This window comes from Pseudophryne corroboree, unplaced genomic scaffold (genome assembly GCF_028390025.1).
Source record: "Pseudophryne corroboree isolate aPseCor3 unplaced genomic scaffold, aPseCor3.hap2 scaffold_1533, whole genome shotgun sequence".
Taxonomy (NCBI): domain Eukaryota; kingdom Metazoa; phylum Chordata; class Amphibia; order Anura; family Myobatrachidae; genus Pseudophryne; species Pseudophryne corroboree.
In genome coordinates this window covers 36,131-44,582 of record NW_026968165.1, presented here as the reverse complement: position 1 = coordinate 44,582, position 8,452 = coordinate 36,131, and the positions used below count along the sequence as shown (strand labels likewise).

The following is an 8,452-nucleotide window of genomic DNA, read 5'->3' as shown; positions in this document are numbered from 1 at the left end:
CAGCATCCTCTAGGACGTAAGAGAAAAATTATGCTGGCAGAAAAATCCAATTGAGTGATTAAACAGCTCCAGAGCTGCTCTGTAAGGCAAGTAAAAGGGTGTGGGCCCTGCAGCACTACCTGTAGTTTGCATTGTGCATTGGAAGCCTAGTTTGCTGTCTGTTTCCACTTCTTTTTTCTTGAGCCCCTCCCGTCTATACCCTTGTGCACTATCCTGACTTCTCCTCCTGTCTGCTTACTTTGTGCCTTCCAATGCACAATGCAAACTACAGGTAGTGCTGCAGGGCCCACACCCTTTTACTTGCCTTACAGAGCAGCTCTTGAGCTGTTACAGTGCCCAGCTGCTGCAAGAAATCAGCGTGAATGCTTCAGGGGCTGGGGCATGGCCAACATGAGCCCCACACCGAAGGAAGGTGGGGGTGTTTAATGCGAACTAGGGGTCTCGCACAATGCGAACTACAGGTAGTGCTGCAGGGCCCACACCCTTTTACTTGCCTTACAGAGCAGCTCTGGAGCTGTTACAGTGCCCAGCTGCTGCAAGAAATCAGCTTGAATGCTTCAGGGGCTGGGGCATAGCCAACATGAGCCCCACACCGACGGAGGGTGGAGGTGTTTAATGCGAACTAGGGGTCATCCAAGTGCCGCAAAAGGCCGCCATGCCCTGCACGCCCCTTTTCTCTTTTCATATGCAGACGAGGGTTGAAGCCAACTTTGACCCACTGCTTGGATGACATCGCCATATGCAAATCTATCTGCTGCAGGCCTTCCCCCAGGAATGCTTGCACTAGTTGTTGCATTTGGTTTGTTGTTTGGGGGTGCTTCAGTATTAGGCAGCCTTCTGCCCTCCCATGTTCATCTGAAAATATGTGTTCTCCCTGCAGTTGTTGTCCCCAGATGAGAGTTCCCTTGTGCTGCCTCAGTTGAATCTCCTTTACTTGACAGAGATGTGCCTGAGCAGCGGCCCTCCCCAGCCCTATCCCAAATCATACTTATTTTGCATAGGAGATACCATGGTCATGAAGACTGTTCTCCCAGGGTGCGGTTCATTCATTGCATTCTGGGTATGCTGACCCCTGTGATTTCCCCAAATGTGGGAAACTCGACTGCATTATTTAATGCGAACTAGGGGTCATCCAAGCACCGCAAAAGGCCGCCATGCCCTGCATACCCCTTTTCTCTTTTCATAAGCAGACGAGGTTTGAAGCCAACTTTGACCCACTGCTTGGATGACATCACTTGCTGCCTTTCCAATGAAGCAAGTTTAATTTAATAATAGGTGAAAAACCATCCCTACAAAGGTGTTAATCAGATACTTGGCTTTGTGGACACTTTTCAGAGCACAAATTTGTTAGCATAAAAATAAAGCCAGAAAATGAAGAGCTGTTTAATCACTCAATTGGATTTTTCTGCCAGCATATTTCTTTTTCTCTGCAACCCACTGCTAAATTGTGCTTCGTGGCTGTTTTTTTTATAAAATCACTTAATCAAATCTAACTCTGATTACATCAGAGAAGGCCAGGTACCCTACACCATAAGAGGTGGTTTGAAATTTTTACTTGTCTACTTAAAGATCACCAAAATCTGATAACGAGGTCAATTACGTCCCTAGGTGGGATTGAACCACCAACCTTTTGGTTAACAACTGAACACGCTAACTGTTTGCGCCTCAGAGACACTTTGCGAAAGTACATACTGACAAAGGTTAATAAGCATTCATCTAGAACGTTTCCTAGAAAAACTTTAAAAAGTCAATAATCTGGAGAGTTTTTGTAAGATGTTCCTTCCATCAACCAATGAAGAAACACATTGGTACTTTCCCATGATGAGTGAGTGCTTCAGGATCTCTTGCACTTACATGTGCAGCAAAGGACTACAATGGAAGCATGCTGGGCCTATAACCCAGAGGTAGGCAGATTGCAACTGTCCTCTGCTATATGCATTTTTTTTGTTAATTAAAGTAATCCAAAACTGGGATTGATATTTTGGCTCTTTTATTTTTACTTAAAGTACAATAACTTTTACCGTTTTAATTTGTTTTAATAGTATATTGACAGTATTGTTTTCTTTCAAAAATCCACTTAATTTTCTTTACCCTATTATTAAAATGGTAATTGACAAAAACAAACTACATTGTCACCAGAAGAGCAATACAAAATGTACAAGTGATATATTAAAATCATCTTTTCAGCTTGAATTTCAATGATGCATTGAGGTAACGATTTTGTGAGAAACATCTTCACCCTTAAATAAAGATTTTCTTAATTCCCTACCTGTGTGCTAATTAGATATCACCTTGTTTTCACATTAAACAGACTTCCACATGAGAAAGCAGCAAGGATGCAGTGGCGTTAATGTTTCCTGGTGTCAACCTGTATTATTTCAGTAGACATTGAAATGAGGATGCATCTTGCTGCCTTTCCAATGAAGCAAGTTTAATTTAGTAATAGGTTAAAAACCATGCCTACAAAGGTGTTAATTAGAGACTTGGCTTTGTGGACACTTTTCAGAGAACAAATTTGTTAGCATAAAAATAAAGCCAGAAAATGAAGAGCTGTTTAATCACTCAATTGGATTTTTCTGCCAGCATTTTTCTTTTTCTCTGCAACCCACTGCTAAATTGTGCTTCCTAGCTGTTTTTTATAAAATCACTTAATCAAATCTAATTCTGATTACATCAGAGAAGGCCGGGTACCCTACACCATAAGAGGGGGTTTGAAATTTTGACTTGTCTACTTAAAGATCACCAAAATCTGATAACAAGGTCTATTACGTCCCTGGGTGGGATTGAATCACCAACCTTTAGGTTAATAGCCATACACACTAACTGATTGCGCCACAGCGACACTTTGCAAAAGTACATACTGACAAAGGCTAATAAGCATTCATCTAGAACGTTTCCTAGAAAAACTTTAAAAAGTCAATAATCTGGAGAATTTTTGTAAGAAACACATTGGTACATTCCCATGATGAGTGAGTGCTTCAGGATCTCTTGCACTTACATAGGCTATTAACCAAAAGGTTCCCACCCAGTGATGTAATTGACCTTGTGATCAGATTTTGGTGATCTTTAAGTAGACAAGTCAAAATTTCAAACCCCCTCTTATGGTGTAGGGTACCTAGCCTTCTCTGACGTAATCAGAGTTAGATTTAATTAAGGTGCGCAAGGGCATAGAAGGGAGCGGTTTAAGAAAAGAGAAGTGGAAACAGACAGCAAACTAGGCTGGAGAGAGACCTGAGACAAAGAGATCTGAATTATACGAGAGCCGACCAGGGGAAACACAAATTATGCAGTCAAGTTTCCCACATTTGGGGAAATCGCAGGAGCAGCACACCCAGAGTGCAATGGGTGAGCCTTTCCCTGGGAGAAGCACCTTCATGATCATAGTATCTCACCTGGCAGGTAAGTAGGAGTTGGGCTAGTGCTGGGGAGGGTCGCTGCTCGGGTACCCCCCTGTCAAGTGAAGGAGATCCAACTGAGGCAGCACAAGGGAACTCTCGAAAGAAGAACAAGGCTAGAGGAAGATCTGAGACAAAGAAATCTGACTTTTACCAGAGCTGACCAGAGGAAAGCACAAACACAGTCCCCCACTACCACCAGGAAACATTAACGCCACTGCATCCTTGCTGCTTTCTCATGTGGAAGTCTATTTAATGTGAAAACAAGGTGATATCTAATTAGCACACAAAAAAGAAAATTAAGTGAATTTTTGAAAGAAAACAATACTGTCAATATACTATTAAAACAAATTAAAATGGTAAAAGTTATTGTACTTTAAGTAAAAATAAAAGAGCAAAAATATCAATCCCAGTTTTGGATTACTTTAATTAACAAAAAAAATGCATATAGCAGAGGATAGTTTCAATCTTTCTACCTCTGGGTTATGGGCCCAGCATGCTTCCATTGCAGTACTCTGCTGCACATGTAAGTGCAAGAGATCCTGAAGCACTCACTCATCATGGGAAAGTACCAATGTGTTTCTTCATTGGTTGATGGCAGAAACATCTTACAAAAACACTCCAGATTATTGACTTTTTAAAGTTTTTCTAGGAAACGTTCTAGATGATTGTTTATTAGCCTTTGTCAGTATGTAATTTTGCAAAGTGTCGCTGTGGCGCAATCAGTTAGTGTGTATGGCTATTAACCAAAAGGTTGGTGGTTCAATCCCACCCAGGGATGTAATTGACTTTGTTATCAGATTTTGGTGATCTTTAAGTAGACAAGTCAAAATTTCAAACCCCCTGTTATGGTGTTAGGTATTTAGACTTCTCTGATGTAATCAGAGTTAGATTTGATTCAGTGATTTTATAAGAACAGCTAGGAAGCACAATTTAGCAGTGGGTTGCAGAGAAAAAGAAATATGCTGGCAAAAAAATCCAATTGAGTGATTAAACAGCTCTTGGATGGTTTTTCACCTATTACTAAATTAAACTTGCTTCATTGGAAAGGCAGCAAGATGCATCCTCATTTCAATATCTACTGAAATAATACAGGTTGACACCAGGAAACATTAACGCCACTGCATCCTTGCTGCTTTCTCATGTGGAAGTCTGTTTAATGTGAAAACAAGGTGATATCTAATTAGCACACAGGTAAGGAATTAAGAAAATCTTTATTAAAGGGTGAAGATGTTTCTCACAAAATCGTTGCCCCAATGCATCATTGAAATTCAAGCTGGAAAGATGATTTTAATATATCACTTGTACATTTTGTATTGCTCTTCTGGTGACAATGTAGTTTGTTTTTGTCAATTACCATTTTAATAATCGGGTAAAGAAAATTAATTGGATTTTTGAAAGAAAACAATACTGTCAATATACTATTAAAACAAATTAAAATGGTAAAAGTTATTGTACTTTAAGTAAAAATAAAAGAGCAAAAATATCAATCCCAGTTTTGGATTACTTTAATTAACAAAAAAAAATGCATATAGCAGAGGATAGTTTCAATCTGCCTACCTCTGGGTTATGGACCCAGCATGCTTCCATTACAGTACTCTGCTGCACATGTAAGTGCAAGAGGTCCTGAAGCACTCACTTATCATGGGAAAGTTCCAATGTGTTTCTTCATTGGTTGATGGAAGAAACATCTTACAAAAACTCTCCACATTATTGACTTTTTAAAATGTTTCTAGGAAACGTTCTAGATGAATGCTTATTAGCCTTTGTCAGTATGTACTTTTGCAAAGTGTCGCTGTGGCGCAATCAGTCTGTGTGTATGGTTATTAACCAAAAGGTTGGTGGTTCAATCCCACCCAGGGACTTAATTGACCTTGTTATCAGATTTTGGTGATCTTTAAGTAGACAAGTCAAAATTTCAAACCCCCTGTTATGGTGTAGGGTACCTGGCCTTCTCTGATGTAATCAGAGTTAGATTTGATTTAGTGATTTTATAAAAACAGCTAGGAAGCACAATTTAGCAGTGAGTTGCAGAGAAAAAGAAATATGCTGGCAAAAAAATCCAATTGAGTGATTAAACAGCTCTTCATTTTCTGGCTTTATTTTTATGCTAACAAATTTGTTCTCTGAAAAGTGTCCACAAAGCCAAGTCTCTGATTAACATCTTTGTAGGGATGGTTTTTCACCTATTACTAAATTAAACTTGCTTCATTGGAAAGGCAGCAAGATGCATCCTCATTTCAATGTCTACTGAAATAATACAGGTTGACACCAGGAAACATTAACGCCACTGCATCCTTGCTGCTTTCGCATGTGGAAGTCTGTTTAATGTGAAAACAAGGTGATATCTAATTAGCACACAGGTAAGGAATTAAGAAAATCTTTATTTAAGGGTGAAGATGTTTCTCACAAAATCGTTGCCCCAATGCATCATTGAAATTCAAGCTGGAAAGATGATTTTAATATATCACTTGTACATTTTGTATTGCTCTTCTGGTGACAATGTAGTTTGTTTTTGTCAATTACCATTATAATAATAGGGTAAAGAAAATTAAGTGGATTTTTGAAAGAAAACAATACTGTCAATATACTATTAAAACAAATTAAAATGGTAAAAGTTATTGTACTTTAAGTAAAAATAAAAGAGCAAAAATATCAATCCCAGTTTTGGATTACTTTAATTAACAATAAAAAATGCATATAGCAGAGGATAGTTTCAATCTGCCTACCTCTGGGTTATGGGCCCAGCATGTTTCCAATGCAGTACTCTGCTGCACATGTAAGTGCAAGAGATCCTGAAGCACTCACTCATCATGGGAAAGTACCAATGTGTTTCTTCGTTGGTTGATGGAAGAAACATCTTACAAAAACTCTCCAGATTATTGACTTTTTAAAGTTTTTCTAGGAAACGTTCTAGATGAATGCTTATTAGCCTTTGTCAGTATGTAAGTTTGCAAAGTGTCTCTGTGGCGCAATCTGTTAGTGTGTTTTGTTAGTAATCAAAGGGTTGGTGGTTCAATCCCACCCAGGGATGTAATTGACCTTGTTATCAGATTTTGGTGATCTTTAAGTAGACAAGTCAAAATTTCAAACCCCCTCTTATGGTGTAGGGTACCTGGCCTTCTCTGATGTAATCAGAGTTAGATTTGATTAAGTGATTTTATAAAAAAACAGCTAGGAAGCACAATTTAGCAGTGGGTTGCAGAGAAAAAGAAATATGCTGGCAGAAAAATCCAATTGAGTGATTAAACAGCTCTTCATTTTCTGGCTTTATTTTTATGCTAACTAATTTGTTCTCTGAAAAGTGTCCACAAAGCCAAGTGTCTGATTAACATCTTTGTAGGGATAGTTTTTCACCTATTACTAAATTAAACTTGCTTCATTGGAAAGGCAGCAAGATGCATCCTCATTTCAATATCTACGGAAATAATACAGGTTGACACCAGGAAACATTAACGCCACTGCATCTTTGCTGTTTTCTCATGTGGAAGTCTGTTTAATGTGAAAACAAGGTGATATCTAATTAGCACACAGGTAAGGAATTAAGAAAATCTTTATTTAAGGGTGAAGATGTTTCTCACAAAATCGTTGCCCCAATGCATCATTGAAATTCAAGCTGGAAAGATGATTTTAATATATCACTTGTACATTTTGTATTGCTCTTCTGGTGACAATGTAGTTTGTTTTTGTCAATTACCATTATAATAATAGGGTAAAGAAAATTAAGTGGATTTTTGAAAGAAAACAATACTGTCAATATACTATTAAAACAAATTAAAATGGTAAAAGTTATTGTACTTTAAGTAAAAATAAAAGAGCAAAAATATCAATCCCAGTTTTGGATTACTTTAATTAACAATAAAAAATGCATATAGCAGAGGATAGTTTCAATCTGCCTACCTCTGGGTTATGGGCCCAGCATGTTTCCAATGCAGTACTCTGCTGCACATGTAAGTGCAAGAGATCCTGAAGCACTCACTCATCATGGGAAAGTACCAATGTGTTTCTTCGTTGGTTGATGGAAGAAACATCTTACAAAAACTCTCCAGATTATTGACTTTTTAAAGTTTTTCTAGGAAACGTTCTAGATGAATGCTTATTAGCCTTTGTCAGTATGTAAGTTTGCAAAGTGTCTCTGTGGCGCAATCGGTTAGTGTGTTTGGTTATTAATCAAAGGGTTGGTGGTTCAATCCCACCCAGGGATGTAATTGACCTTGTTATCAGATTTTGGTGATCTTTAAGTAGACAAGTCAAAATTTCAAACCCCCTCTTATGGTGTAGGGTACCTGGCCTTCTCTGATGTAATCAGAGTTAGATTTGATTAAGTGATTTTATAAAAAAAACAGCTAGGAAGCACAATTTAGCAGTGGGTTGCAGAGAAAAATAAATATGCTGGCAGAAAAATCCAATTGAGTGATTAAACAGCTCTTCATTTTCTGGCTTTATTTTTATGCTAACTAATTTGTTCTCTGAAAAGTGTCCACAAAGCCAAGTATCTGATTAACATATTTGTAGGGATGGTTTTTCACCTATTACTAAATTAAACTTGCTTCATTGGAAAGGCAGCAAGATGCATCCTCATTTCAATATCTACTGAAATAATACAGGTTGACACCAGGAAACATTAACGCCACTGCATCCTTGCTGCTTTCTCATGTGGAAGTCTGTTTAATGTGAAAACAAGGTGATATCTAATTAGCACACAGGTAAGGAATTAAGAAAATCTTTATTTAAGGGTGAAGATGTTTCTCACAAAATCGTTGCCCCAATGCATCATTGAAATTCAAGCTGGAAAGATGATTTTAATATATCACTTGTACATTTTGTATTGCTCTTCTGGTGACAATGTAGTTTGTTTTTGTCAATTACCATTTTAATAATCGGGTAAAGAAAATTAATTGGATTTTTGAAAGAAAACAATACTGTCAATATACTATTAAAACAAACTAAAATGGTGAAAGTTATTGTACTTTAAGTAAAAATAAAAGCTAAAATATCAATCCCAGTTTTGGATTACTTTAATGAACAAAAAAAAAAATGCATATAGCAAAGGATAG

The 8,452-nt window shown here is 37.7% G+C and overlaps 1 non-coding gene and 1 pseudogene across 1 annotated transcript; one reads left to right on the top strand and one right to left on the bottom strand.

The window, feature by feature from the left end:
* The first annotated feature begins 984 nt into the window (after nt 1–984).
* LOC135000305 (U1 spliceosomal RNA) lies at nt 985–1,163 on the top strand (annotated as a pseudogene).
* Nucleotides 1,164–3,244: 2,081 nt separating this feature from the next.
* LOC135000286 (U1 spliceosomal RNA) lies at nt 3,245–3,407 on the bottom strand. Its single transcript, XR_010202260.1, has one exon. It is a non-coding gene; the product is annotated as a U1 spliceosomal RNA (small nuclear RNA).
* Between the last annotated feature and the right edge of the window lie 5,045 nt (nt 3,408–8,452).